Here is a 15,087-nt window from a genome sequence, read left to right on the forward strand (position 1 = left end):
ACCAGATATTCCTGAAATTTGGCTGATAGTATGGTGTGCATGGTATACCTGACATGCAAGGTATGGATGATACACATGGAGCTCGCCTGAAGGCGAGTTCCAAAATATAATCCAGCCATACACGAGGGATGGGATTGGACCTGTCACCGGATACGAATTTGCAAGGCATTAATTTACCTGCATTTAAATGAACACCTGCAAATGCATTTTCAGTGACAGCACTTAGGTTACAGCGAACCCCAACAAATACATGAATGATTCATTGATATTGTTGTGGTTACCAAATTCGCAAACCACCATTCAGGTCCCTTAGGTGAGGTATCTCGGTAAGTATATGTGTAGTTAGGTCCAAAGCCGTTGTCTAGTGGGAATACATGTCATTTATGCGAGCTGTGACTCTTCAGGATAGCCGTTTTTCTTTCACTATCTTTATTTTGGACCAACCGCCATGATTACCACCACAACCACAACATCAACCACCAACCACAACGCCGCTTCACCACAACCGCCACGACCTTCACGTCACACCTCGCAACCGTAGCATCGCCACCGTTCTTGCCCCGCTGTGGGTACCGGTGTTGGATTCGTGCAGAGCGCGCGTCGAACAGCGTGTACAAAATCACGGATTTTGTGCTTCAAAAACGGATCAAAAACGACACACGCCCACTTTTTGCCGTCCAATCGGTGAGCGAGGGGCGATTTGGCCCCGCCTCCAGAACGATCGATATATGCAAATTTGTGGATCAAAAAGCCTTCACGCCCACTTTTTCTCGGGCCAATGGGGAGCGAGGTGAAAGGTCAAAGGGAGGGGGTCAAAGGCGAAGCTACGGGGGGATAAAAGGACCGTGTTCGTCAGTCAGAGCGGTGGTGGAAGTCTGGAGCCCGAAGCCTGCAGTAGCTGGAGAAGCTGAAGAGAGTCGAACGAGGAGAGCCCAAAGAAGAGTCCAGGGTGGAGAGTCCAGAGGCGGAGAGGCGGCAGCGGCGAAGGCAGACGAGGGGGTGCTCGCGACGGTGCCGGGAGCTGCACGCCCGAGGAAGGCCGGCAGCGCGACCTGGCCGAGGTGGAGACGCACACCAGGGATAATAAAGATCCTCTATACCCCGAGCATCAGCAACCCCCTCCCGTTTCCCCCCGCGCTGAGATAGTGCGACCAAGGGGGCCCCTTTCCCACCCCCTGCCAGACACTGTCCGCGAGGCCCGCGGAGTGAGGCGCCATCGCCGCTCCGCGTCTCATCACCAGACGGGTAGGCGCGACCCGGTCTCGGCCTCAGGCCCGCCTCATTCTTGGGGGTATTCTTTTCCTTGGTTTTGGGTATGTGTTGTCGGCGCCGTCTGTGAGGTAGAATTGTATAAGTGTTGCCGTGTGCTCGGTAGTCGGTATTAGCTCTGCATTGTTTTCGCTTTTACATTTGCTTTTTGTGTAAATGGAATTGTGTTTTCTTTTTTTTGTGTGCTTTTGGTGGAATTGTATTTGTGTGCTTCCCGTGTGCCGCGAATAAATGTGCTCTGTGTTGAACTGTTTCCCGCTTCGCTTCGTCTTTTTCTCCCATTGAATCCTCATCTTGCTTCACGTAAAGGGTTGGTAGTGGGCTGAATACGCCCGATAATTAATCGAACCGTCGAGGTCGACGATAACACCGCTCGGTTATTCTGATAGTACGGAACGGGTCGCTATGGCCCGTGTCCGAAGTCGACCTGCGGCGAGGTGCGATCGCCCGGTCTACCCTCCGCGTGGGTACTTAGGTAGGTCGAATCTGGCGAGCAACCCTATCCCACGCGGGGGCTGATTGGCTCGATCGCGGTGAGACCGAAAGGTCCACCCGTGACTGGTTCCCGGCGTTAGTCCGAGAGGGTCACGACTGGATTGTCCGTCCGGTGGGCGACGTGCCGCGATTCGAGTTACGTGGCCGTCCGCACGCCGGCGGGCGCGAAAACCGCAACACTGGTGTCAGGTCGTGCGATACAAATTCATCGCCCTCCTCGCGGCACTGGTATCGGAGAACAGGAAAACGGGCTGTCCTGTCTCCAATTAAATTCACGGGAATCGGTCCAGGGGTGAGAGAAGCGACCCCGATTCCCTCCAAATTACGAGCGAGCTAAATTAACCCTTCACGAGAAGCAAGATGGCGTCTCAAGGCGAGCGGGTGCCGGGTGGATTTGGTATGTGTAATAGTAATGTAGAATCCATGGCTCAGGACGAGATCACCGTGCAAGAGAAACCCGTACCAGAAGGTTGGGAAAGGCATCGATGCCGTTCATCTGGTCGGTTTTTTTATTATAACCCCACCGCTAAATGTAGTCAGTGGGAGTGGCCAGGGCAGGTGACAATACAGCACGTTATGGAACTCGTGCAGAGCATAATTGACGGAATGAAAGAAGGGAACAACGAAATGAAGAGAAATACGCAACAAATGGAAAATAAAAAAATGGATGGAAACGCACTCGAAGCGAAAAACCAATTAAAAGAAAGCCAGGAGGAGACAGAGGAGGGATTGAAGGTCGAAACGGTGGAGTGTGAGAAAAGACTTCAAGACATGACGAAGAGAGTTGATAATCTGGGACTGGAGGGAAAAACGGAGACAGAGGAACTGGGAAGACGGGTAGAAACCACAAGCGCAAGCCGGAAGAACAGTTCGAAGCCAAAGCAAAGTGTGAGTGTGCGGAGATGAGAAAGGAATTGGAAAAGAAAGTTTCTGAGTTACAGAAACACCAAAACAAAGAGAGGGAACTACAAAACGAACTGAGAGTGTTAAAAGAGGAAAGGAAGAGAACGGAAAATGAAACTTTAAGAAACCACACTGTACAGATCGAACAGCTGGAAGCGAAGGCCAGACTAAAGAATGAGGAACAAGAAAGAGTAATGAAGGAAGAACGAATGAGACAGGAGAAAGAAATCAGTCAGTTGAAAGAAATGACGAGATTGCAGAAGGAGGAACAAGAAAGACAGTGGAATAGAAAACTGAAAGAGTATGAATTTGAAACTGAACGACAAAAGGAAAAAAATAGGTTTGAATACGAGGAGAAAGTAAAGGAGCAAGGAATGAAGCAGGAAGGAGAAATCAGGAGATTGAAGGACACAACGAGATTGGAGAGGGAAGAACGAGAGGAACAATGGAATAGAAAACAAAAAGAACATGAATCTGAGGTTGACCAATTGAAAGAAAAGCTGAGGCTGGAGTACGAGATGGACAAAGAACAGCGAATGAAACACAAAAAGGAGATTAACCAAATGAAGAAAACCATGAAACTGGAGAAGGAAGGACAGGAGAGGAAACGAGGAAGAGTAGTGAGAGAACAGCGAATGAAACACAGGAAGGAAATGAGCCAATTGAAAGAAACGATGAGATTGGAAAACAAAGAGAAGGAGGAACAGTGGGAGAGAAAACAACAACTCTATGAGTGTGAAATTGAACAACTAAAACGGAGGGAGAACGAACAGCTAATGGGGCTCAGAGAGAAAGAACGACTCAGATGGGAAGGAAAAAGGAATCAGGAAGAGACAGAAAAAAGGAACCAGGAGAGAAAATGTATAGAGACACGGGAGACAGAAAAAATTGAGGGAAGACAGCACGATGAAGACGGGGTAAGTGACGCACACACACACACGGAGGTAGTGGAGGACAATGGGGGTGAGCTGGCGGACTGGGTAGAGACCCAGTGCGAGCACCTGGATGGCCTCCTCCAGGAACGAGGGGAGGGAGTATGCCCCCTTGAGGCGAGTCACGACCAGGTGAGTTCGGTCGTGCTTTGCGAGGTTGAGGGGACGGGTGCTGTGGACGGGTGCACGGAGAGCTTGGGGGGTGTAGAGGCCCCGGAGACCCTTGTGGGGACACAAATCCCCAGTGTGGTTGTCCCTGTGTGTGTGGTGCAAGGTGTGAGTGCGTCCCCGTGTGTGGAAGCGACCCCGTGTGTGAGTGGTGTGGTGGCGATGGTGCCGGAGTACGTGCTTCCCAGCACGCCGTGCGTGGGTGAGGCACCGTGTGTGAGTGAGGCACGGAGTATGGATGAGACACCGCGGTTGAGTGCCCCCGCGTGTGTGGATGAGGCACCGTGTATGAGTGCCCCCGCGTGTATGAGTGAGGCACGGTGTGTGGATGAGGAACCGCGGGTGAGTGCCCCCGCGTGTGTGGATGAGGCACGGAGTGCGAGTGAGGCACCGCGGGTGAGTGCCCCCGCACGCGTGAGTGAACGGCCGTGTGCAAGGTCGCTGTGTGCAAGGGAGACCGTGTGTGTGAGAGAGCGGTATGTGAGGGAGATGTCGGTTGGCATGCGGGAGCACGCAGCCGCATCTCCCGGTGTGAATGTGATGGAGTGGACTGTGTGCGTCGTAACACGCAGGTGTGCGTGGGTTGAATGGCGACGACGGAGACGGCGACAGAGGAGAGAAAGCCGAGTAGCGGCTGTAGTTGTTTCGGGGACCGTGCCGGGTTCACCCAGCAGTGAGCACGCGGTTCGTGCTGTGCAACGCACGAGACCGCCACGTGCTCGCTTGCGAGAGTGAAGTCCCGGTCCGGAAACGCACGCGGTGGATTTGCCGATCCCGCGGACGGACAAAGTTTAGGCAGGTAAATGGATTTGGACCGGACGGGTTCTCCACGCGATCGTGTGTGTTAAGCTCCAACGGGCAAAGCACATGTGTTCGCGTGGGGAACCCCTCGAGACGTGGGGCTTGTTTTTTTATGCGCACGGTGACGTCATGGCTGCACGTGGGGTTGGAATCCGGCAGGAGGGGTATCTCTGCCGGATGGTCCCGTCCAAGGAGGGACGAGGAACACGTGCAGCTGCATGACGTCACGGGCAGGTGCAAAGTGCGCAAGCTCTGAGTTGCCGCGCAGGTGCTGCGCATGAAAAAAAAAAAGAAACAAGCCTCACTTTCGGGTGTACAGGATTCCTGGGCAAGGGGTGGAAGACCCCCTTGACCTGGGCACAGGATGGAAACTAGTTAGGGGGAAGGGTTAGCTTAGTTAGACCGACTCCATGGGGCAGGGGTAAGTCCTCATGGAGTCCGTGGAATGGATTAGGTAGAGGGATTTAGTGAGCTTTAGGTTGGGAAATAAAATGGGATTATTTTGGAGACAGAGACAGACTTTGGATGTGTAGAGGGGACGTAGTTTAGCTACGTAGGTTAAAAGGAACGTGCTGTAGTTTAAGGGACGACGTGGGAGCACGAGTTAGTTAGGGGATGTAGTTAGAAGGATGGCAGAGTTCAGTGGTGAGTGTGTTGAAGAGTTGTGGGTTGTGAGGTGAGTACTTGTTGAGTGAGTGAGGCCAGCGGGTCTGTGTGTATGGAGTGAATGGGGAATGCATGGTGCGATGAGTGATTGGGGGGAGGAGTGACTCCCGCCCAAGGGACCCCGGGGTCAGAGTAAAGTGAGTTAGCTGGGTTAGTCAAATTGAAAAATGGAGGTCGTTTTGTTGTTGGTGGGAAAGTAGGCTCGAGACCCATTTGGAGGGGTGCAGGAGCCCTGTTGACGGGCTTGGGAGCGTGGCTGCGAAAGGTGAGTATCGCTGAGTGGGTACCCCGGGCACCAGGCTAGTCGGCCGCGGTAGGCCATGGGCCCATGGGGGCCGGGATAGAGTAGTGGGCACGGGTGCGCCTGCTTGGTGCGGGGGCCCGGGGCGCCATTAGCCGCGTGGGCAGTGTTGTGGGCACGGGTGACCCTCGGAAAGGGGCCCGGGAGGCCGGCCTGCCACGTGTGCGTTTCAGGGGAGGTGCCATGGGGGGCACTCCCGGTGTTAGGGAGCTGGTAGGCTCGGAGGCAGTGTAGTGCCCGGGGTGCCATAGCGGGAGATTCGGCAGAGGGTCGTGCCTGCCAAAGGGAGCCACGTGTCCCAGCCAGGAGACCGTGGTGAGGGCACGGAGAGAAAATTGGGGGCGAGGCCCGAAATTGTGAGGACACCAACACAGGCGACGGGAATCTGGGTTTATAGAACCAATAGTTTAAGCAAGAGGCGCTTGTTGAAAGCCCCGGGGTAGTTTAACAGTTAAATGGTTAGGGTAGATTAGGAGATGTACCCCTCCGCACCATCCATCCCCTCGCTGTCGTTGTGGGCCGCTGGACCCACTTTGGTTATAGATTGCCGAACTCTGGGGAGGCCATTCTGAGGCTTCGTTGGGCCTCGACACAGGACGTTAGCTCTCCCTTGTTCCCCTCTAGGAAGGGAACGTAGGGGTTGGGAGTAGGCTAGGTGACAGAATAGGTTAGCCGAACAAGGACGATAAAGGGGGTTAGGGGACGATTTATAGTGGGGAAGTAAAAATAAAAACAATAAAAAAATAAGTTGGGGCTAAATTGGGGTTTGACAAATTAAGGGAGTGGGTATGTACAGTGACAGGCAAAGGCGATAGGTTGGGAGGGAGACAGGTAGGTAGGTCCGAGCCCGCCTTCCAAGTGGCCAGCACCACCGCACTCCCTCCACCAACCTCCATTGAACGGCAAAGGCTGGCCAACTTCATCGGCTGGCTGTTTTTCTTCAAGGCCTGTGCCGGCCAACTTCATCGGCAGCTGTTGTTTTGCTGCGAGGCCTGTGCCGGCTGGATCGTCTGCAGCTGCTGTGCTGCAAGGCCTGTGCCGGCCAGTTCATCTGCTGGCTGTTTTTCTTCAAGGCCTGTGCCGGCCAGTTCATCTGCCGGCTGTGTTTGCCTGCAACGGCCTTCTTCTGCGGGCTGTGTTTGCCTGCTGCCTTTGCCATGCCATGCCCACTGCCCACGTTCACCGCCCCGTTCAATTTTTGCTTTGCCCCCCCTGTTCATTTCCATGTGCGCCAGGATCCGCAAGGCAACAGTTTGCAAGCTGCGAGAACTGCCCTGTTGGCTACAACACGGGGGCCTGCAGTGGCGGCCCGTGCACCGTGTTTGTGTTCATCCATCCATTCGTTGTGCTCATTGCGTGTGCCACTTGAGCTGGCACGGAGACTGCGTTGTGCAGCCCATGCACCGTTGTGGTTCACTGCGTTCAGTTCAAAAGGGAAGGCCTTGGACTGCGTGTGAGCAGCCAGCCACGTTCCCTGTCACCTGCATTGTTTGAGCCAGAGACTGCATGCGGGCAGCCTGGCTCCCTGCTAACTGCTTTCTTTTTGCAGAGTTCAATGATCCTGGGCCATGGTTTAGTGTAAAATTTGTAAGTTAAGGTAAGATGTACTGTAAATATGAGTGCGCCCCCGGCATGTATGTCTTAGCGCCGGCAATTTTATTTAAGTCGTCCGTGTGAGTGAGTTTGTTTAGATAGTTACGCAGCCCTCAGGTTATTTATTTTGGGGACACGAATACCATGAATGTCGCACTCAGGGATCCGTAGGTAAAATGTACTAGGGGAAACTACACATGATGGCACACGAAAATTTGACGACTCGGGACGAGTCTGTAAAAAGGGAAGGGGGTAGTGTTGTGGTTACCAAATTCGCAAACCACCATTCAGGTCCCTTAGGTGAGGTATCTCGGTAAGTATATGTGTAGTTAGGTCCAAACCCGTTGTCTAGTGGGAATACATGTCATTTATGCGAGCTGCGACTCTTCAGGATAGCCGTTTTTCTTTGACTATCTTTATTTTGGACCAACCGCCATGATTACCACCACAACCACAACATCAACCACCAACCACAACGCCGCTTCACCACAACCGCCACGACCTTCACGTCACACCTCGCAACCGTAGCATCGCCACCGTTCTTGCCCCGCTGTGGGTACCGGTGTTGGATTCGTGCAGAGCGCGCGTCGAACAGCGTGTACAAAATCACGGATTTTGTGCTTCAAAACGGATCAAAACGACACACGCCCACTTTTTGCCGTCCAATCGGTGAGCGAGGGCGATTTGGCCCCGCCTCCAGAACGATCGATATATGCAAATTTGTGGATCAAAAAGCCTTCACGCCCACTTTTTCTCGGGCCAATGGGGAGCGAGGTGAAAGGTCAAAGGGAGGGGGTCAAAGGCGAAGCTACGGGGGGATAAAAGGACCGTGTTCGTCAGTCAGAGCGGTGGTGGAAGTCTGGAGCCCGAAGCCTGCAGTAGCTGGAGAAGCTGAAGAGAGTCGAACGAGGAGAGCCCAAAGAAGAGTCCAGGGTGGAGAGTCCAGAGGCGGAGAGGCGGCAGCGGCGAAGGCAGACGAGGGGGTGCTCGCGACGGTGCCGGGAGCTGCACGCCCGAGGAAGGCCGGCAGCGCGACCTGGCCGAGGTGGAGACGCACACCAGGGATAATAAAGATCCTCTCTACCCCGAGCATCAGCAACCCCCTCCTGTTTCCCCCCGCGCTGAGATAGTGCGACCAAGGGGGCCCCTTTCCCACCCCCTGCCAGACACTGTCCGCGAGGCCCGCGGAGTGAGGCGCCATCGCCGCTCCGCGTCTCATCACCAGACGGGTAGGCGCGACCCGGTCTCGGCCTCAGGCCCGCCTCATTCTTGGGGGTATTCTTTTCCTTGGTTTTGGGTATGTGTTGTCGGCGCCGTCTGTGAGGTAGAATTGTATAAGTGTTGCCGTGTGCTCGGTAGTCGGTATTAGCTCTGCATTGTTTTCGCTTTAACATTTGCTTTTTGTGTAAATGGAATTGTGTTTTCTTTTTTTTGTGTGCTTTTGGTGGAATTGTATTTGTGTGCTTCCCGTGTGCCGCGAATAAATGTGCTTTATTGTTGAACTGTTCTCCCGCTTCGCTTCGTCTTTTTCTCCCATTGAATCCTCATCTTGCTTCACGTAAAGGGTTGGTAGTGGGCTGAATACGCCCGATAATTAATCGAACCGTCGAGGTCGACGATAACACCGCTCGGTTATTCTGATACAGTAGTACGGAACGGGTCGCTTAAGTGGCCCGTGTCCGAAGTCGACCTGCGGCGAGGTGCGATCGCCCGGTCTACCCTCCGCGTGGGTACTTAGGTAGGTCGAATCTGGCGAGCAACCCTATCCCACGCGGGGGCTGATTGGCTCGATCGCGGTGAGACCGAAAGGTCCACCCGTGACTGGTTCCCGGCGTTAGTCCGAGAGGGTCACGACTGGATTGTCCGTCCGGTGGGCGACGTGCCGCGATTCGAGTTACGTGGCCGTCGCACGCCGGCGGGCGCGAATACCGCAACAATATACTCGTTAGTGCCAGGACAAACCCAGCCACATGACATTGATACATTGGTATGAAAACAGTACCAACCAGTGCAAGGACATGAACATTAAATTAATGATATAACTTTGACCTTCGCTGGTCAAGATCAGGTAAATTGTGATTAATTGTTCATTCAATTAAAATCCCATTGCGTTCCCCTTGGAGGTATTGAGGTGTTCTGAAACCTGAGATGAAACTGCACTTCATTTGTCAATAGGGGTGAAACAGTATCTGTCCTTGTGATTAACTATTAGAAGTAGATAGGTCGGGAGAGGGTCCACACCGAAGCGGTCCACACCGAAGCGGTCCACACTAAAGACGTCAACACCGAAGCGGTTCACACTAAAGCGGTTCATACTAAAGAGGTCCACACTAAAGCGGTCCACACTAAAGCGGTTCACACTAAAGCGGTCCACACTAAAGCGGTCCACACCAAAGCGGTCCACACTAAAGTGGTCCACACTAAAGCGGTTCACACAAAAGAGGTCCACACTAAAGCGGTCCACACCGAAGTGGTCCACACCAAAGCAGTCCACACTAAAGCAGTCCACACCAAAACGGTTCACACTAAAGCGGTCCATACTAAAGCGGTTCACACGAAAGCGGTTCACACTAAAGCGGTTCACACTAAAGCAGTCAACACTAAAGCGGTTCACACGAAAGAGGTCCACAATAAAGCGGTCCACACTAAAGCGGTCCACACTAAAGAGGTCCACACTAAAGAGGTCCACACTAAAGCGGTCCACACTAAAGCGGTCCACACCAAAGCAGTCCACACCAAAGTGGTCCACACTAAAGCGGTCAACACTGAAGCGGTCCACACCGAAGCGGTCCACACCGAAGCGGTCCACACCGAAGCGGTCCACACCGAAGCGGTCCACACCAAAGCGGTCCACACCAAAGCGGTCCACACCAAAGCGGTCCACACCAAAGCGGTCCACACCAAAGCGGTCCACACTAAAGCGGTCCACACCGAAACGGTTCACACTAAAGCGGTCCATACAAAAGTGGTCCACACTAAAGTGGTCCACACTAAAGCGGTCCACACTATAGCGGTCCACACTAAAGCGGTCCACACCGAAGCGGTCCACACTAAAGCAGTCCACACTAAAGCCGTCCACACTAAAGCGGTTCAAACGAAAGTTGTCCACACTAAAGTGGTCCACACTAAAGTTGTCCACACTAAAGTGGTCCACACTAAAGTGGTCAACACTAAAGTGGTCCACACTAAAGCAGTCCACACTGAAGAGGTCCACACTGAAGTGGTCCACACTAAAGCTGTCTACACTAAAGCGGTCCACACTAAAGTTGTCCACACTAAAGTGGTCCACACTAAAGTGGTCCACACGAAAGCGGTCCACACGAAAGCGGTCCACACCAAAGCGGTCCACACTGAAGTGGTCCACACTAAAATGGTCCACACTAAAGCAGTCCACACTAAAATGGTCCACACTAAAGCAGTCCACACTAAAATGGTCCACACTGAAGTGGTCCACACCAAAGTGATGAGTTGCACAACCAATCGCCCTCTAAAACGTGCACCTTAATTGCATGCAACTGCTTTGTCCCCGTCTGACCAGGGACTTGCACAACATTGTTCCCACATTTAGAATATTGGGTGTAATTTTTATTTCTTACCCTGGTGGTGATATCGGTTCCTTTATTCAACAATGGCTTTACTAAAGACAGATGGAGAGCTGGCAATTATATTTACCTCTGCCATCGAAGGTAGGTGGAAATTATAGTTTCTTCTCTGTCTGTTTGTCTTGTCTGTCTGTGAGCAAGATAGCTCAAAAGTTATGGACGAATTCGGTCAAAACTTGCTGGACAGATTGGGTGTGTGACAAGGACAAATTGTGAGATTTTGGTGAAGATCTGGATCCGGATGCGAGAATTTTAAATTTTGTTTATGTGATTCTTCATAAAGGTATGTGTGTGACGTCAGGCTTCTTCTTTATATACTGTAAATAGATACAAAGTGAATCAGTTGGAAATTGACGATTTATGACCTTGACCTTTGACCTTTTGATCTCTTGACCTCAAAAACAATAGGCTTCCAGATTTTCACAACCTCTATCAGGTTGTGAAGTTTTGTTGAGATCGGAGTAAACATGTGACCTGTATGTGGTTAACATACAAACAAACAGACAGACAGAGAGACAATAACAGACGAGACCAACCAATATACTTGTGAATGTTTCATTTCGCAAGTAACAAACAAACAAGAGGGACATCTTGCAGAGCATGATACTTGCGAAATCCCTAAAACAAAATTAACCTTAAAAATAATTGGCTAGTTGAGTTCAAGTACCAAATATGCAAATCCTCTTCAAATTTAAGCTCCATCGGATGAAAATTGAGGATTTTATAAATTCCAACGAAGTTGTTGATCTTTGGCCTATGTTGACCTTTTGGCCAAAGTTGACCTCTAAAATAATTGGTGGTTGATTTCAGTGAGCTGATGTGAAAATGCTGTTCAAATTTCAAGTCAATCAGATGAAAATTGATAATTTTCGAAATTTCAGCCTATGTTATGTCTGCTTGGTGTTGGCTTACTGGTTAGGGTGGTGGACTTTGGATCCTAGGATCCTGAGTTCAAATCCCCCTCCACTGTTGAATTAACATCAGGTGGGGTTGACTCTGCCTGTCATCCTTCCAAGGTCGGCAAAATGAGTGCCAGCTTGCTGGTTTCCTGTGTCCGAGTGGTAACCCGTCCAGGATTGTGCCCAATAGCCAAGGAGACTGCTTAGGCAGCACCAACGCTCTGCACAGAGTATGGTCCCAATGGATGAGTGGCCCATGTTATACCTGGTGTTGACTTAATGGTTAGGGTGGTGGGCTTGGGATCCTGGGGTTCTGAGTTCAAATCCCACTTTGCTGTTAAATTAATACCAGGTGGGGTTTACTCAGCCTGTCATCCTTCTAAGGTACCAGCGAAATGAGTACCAGCTTGCTGGGATGATTGAGCCACTTGAGTATCCTGTGTTGGAGTGGTGACCCGTCCAGGATTTTGCCCAATAGCCCAGGAGACTGCTTTGGCAGCACTGATGCTCTGTGCAGAATGGTACTGATGGATGGATCAATGGATGGGGCCTATGTTGACCTTTTGGCCTGAGTTGACCTCAAAAATAGTTGGTAGTTGACTTCAGTGAGCTGATATGCAAATCCTGTTCAAATTTCAAATCAATCGAATGAAAATTGAGAATTTTAGAAATCTGCCCGACAGTATTGTTGCGAATTCGCGCCCCGCCAGCGTGCGATCGACCGCGTGTAACCAATAGCGGCCGCTTCGCCCACCGAACGTGCAATTCAGTCGTGACCCTCTCGGAACAACGCCGGGAGCTAGTCACGGGTGGGGGTTTAACCTCACCACAACTGAGTCCGCATTCTACCCGCGCGAAATAGGGTCCGATCGCCGAACGATCGATTTACCTAAGTACCCGCGCGAGTAGCGTACCGAGGAGTTGTACCACGCCACAGGTCGACTCCGGACACGAACCGCTTAAGCGGCTCGTTCCATGCAACACGGATAACCGAGCGGAGTTATCGTCGACCTTGACGGTTCAGATTATTTACCGGGCGTTTTAAACCCACTACCAATCCCTTACGTGATGCAAGATGGAGATTCAATAAAAGGAAAAGACGAAGCAAAACGGGGAACAATCGGACAAGCACATTTATTCACGGAAGCACGGAAGGCACGTATATTACAGTCACAGGGATACAATAAATGCAATACAAGTATTTACAATCACCGTAAAGAAACACAAGCAAAGAACCAACGCAGATCTACAACCGAATAAGGCAATTCACACGGCAACACTTAAAACAGTTCTACTTTTCAAGACTGGCGCCACCCACAGACATTTACACAAAATCCCAAAAGAAAAGGAAGTCGCGACTTCCCTGAGCGCGTCGTCCAGCCCTTGGCGACCGCAACTCCGAGTCCCTCCGGCGTGGTCTACTGGGCTCGTGCCTCGCGCCTGCACGTGTCGTCCTCCCAACAGCTCGGGCGGGGTTTTGGGGGAATGGGCCGGGTTTTCGCCGCTATCTCGGTGCGGACGGGGGCGGGGGGGGGATGGCAGGCGCTCCGTCCCACTAGCGGGGTCTCGGGACTACACCGGCTCCGATCGACTCTCTTACCAGGAACAATCACCAGGGGCCAGGTTTGATGACCTGTGGCAATTCAACAACCTGCGCCAATTCGATGACCTTCACCTGACCACGACCAGACCCGAACAAACGAACAGAACCTCAACCTCTTCCTCCAAACGAACGAACCGTAAGCAGGGACTCTCCAACAACTCTCGACAATTCTCATTCAGGGACAAGGGAACAGGGACAACCGACCAGCGACTCTCCACAACTCTTGACAATTCTCCTTCAGGGACAAGGGAACAGGGACTCTTCACGCCCACACCTTTTGTAGGGTCCGGCTCCGCCCTTCGCTCTGCCCCATGCCCCGCCCCGTTCTTGGCTCCTCCTTCCTTCGAGACTCTTCCAGAAAATTTCTCAAAGGGGGGCCTTCCTCTCCCCTGGCCGCGTCACACCGCGCATCCGCCAATCGGGAGAGGACGCGCCACCCCCTCCCTCTTTCTCACCAAGCGCGGGGAAAAATGGCGGGAAAACCCCACAGGCATTGTTGGTTTTCTTCTCCACGCGCCCTACGACGAGGGAAGGAAGATTCGGGCGGGAGATATTTGCGCGGGCGTTTTGGGCGGGAGATCTTGGCGGGAGATATTTAAGCAGGAGTTTTGGGCGGGAGATGCCCCTTCGCACCCTTGTTGCTGCTGCCACTCCGCTCCTTTCATACGTCCCGCGGAGATCATGACCGCACGGTGCTCATTGAATGGCGAGTGGCGAAGATGGTGGTAGCGTATTTGTGGAAGGTGGCGTCGTGGTGTGAATGGCGTGATTGTTGGCGTCGTGTAGTGAATGGCGTGATCGTTGAGATGTTGGTTGTGGCAATGTTCGTTGTTGTTCTTGCACCAAAATAACGACAGCAAAAGAAAAACGGCTAACTGAAGAATCGCAGCCCGAATGGATCACATATATTCCCTCTAAACAACGGGTTTGGGCTAACTACACATGAACTTACAGATATATCTCACCTGAGGACCCTTTATGGTGTATTGCGAATTTCCACAGCCGTAACAGTATGTTGACCTTTTGGCCTATGTTGACTTCACAAAACTTTGTCGCTTGACCGTTGCAGGGATGGTGCCCACAATCTGCGAAAGTTTCAGAGCGATCGATAAGCTGAGCGGTTTGGGCTATAGGCCAGTGGACAAACAAACAAACTAATGGAACGGATCAACATGGCCAAAAAAATTTTTTTTGCTAAGTAATAACACACGTGACCAAGCAATATACTGCACCTGAAAAATCTTCGATTTTCGCAGGTAACAAACATATAGGGGTTAAAACATAACCTCTGTCCACCTTCGGTGGCGGAGGTAAAAACACGACAAATCCGATTCGGAAAACTAATCTTTGATCGAGGTGGAAGGAGCAGCCGTAGATCCGACCGATACGTGGAGCAAAGCTGAACCGAATCGTTGGGACGAGAAAAGGAGGAAGGAAGGCATCTATCCTCAAGGTCAGCCAATCATAAACCAATAGTTCAAAACATCAATTAAAAATGGTTTCTAAATCTCTCTAACCTATTTAATATATGAAGAAAACGACCTCTGAAGGTCATAGTGCCTATTCCAATGGATCCTCATAACTATGCAAATGGACACTAAGATCATGTTTGTAGGTGGTCCAGAAGTTGAGATATGCTCCTTTGCGTATTTTCGATATTGGTTGCCCCGCAACAGTACTGGTTGCTATGGTAACCCCAAACTGACAGAATGCCACATTTCCCAAATGCCCCCCCCCCATGATTTTTAGAAACTATGGACATATGGCTCTCAAAAAGTGGGTCCCCCCTTGTGCCTCAACCTGGTACCTTTCGACCCCACTGGACCAAGGACTAATTCGTCTCTATCTGCCATAC

The sequence above is a fragment of the Eptatretus burgeri genome, chromosome 11 (genome assembly GCF_056783735.1).
Source record: "Eptatretus burgeri isolate ZD-2024b chromosome 11, Ebu_testis_v1, whole genome shotgun sequence".
Taxonomy (NCBI): Eukaryota; Metazoa; Chordata; class Myxini; order Myxiniformes; family Myxinidae; genus Eptatretus; species Eptatretus burgeri.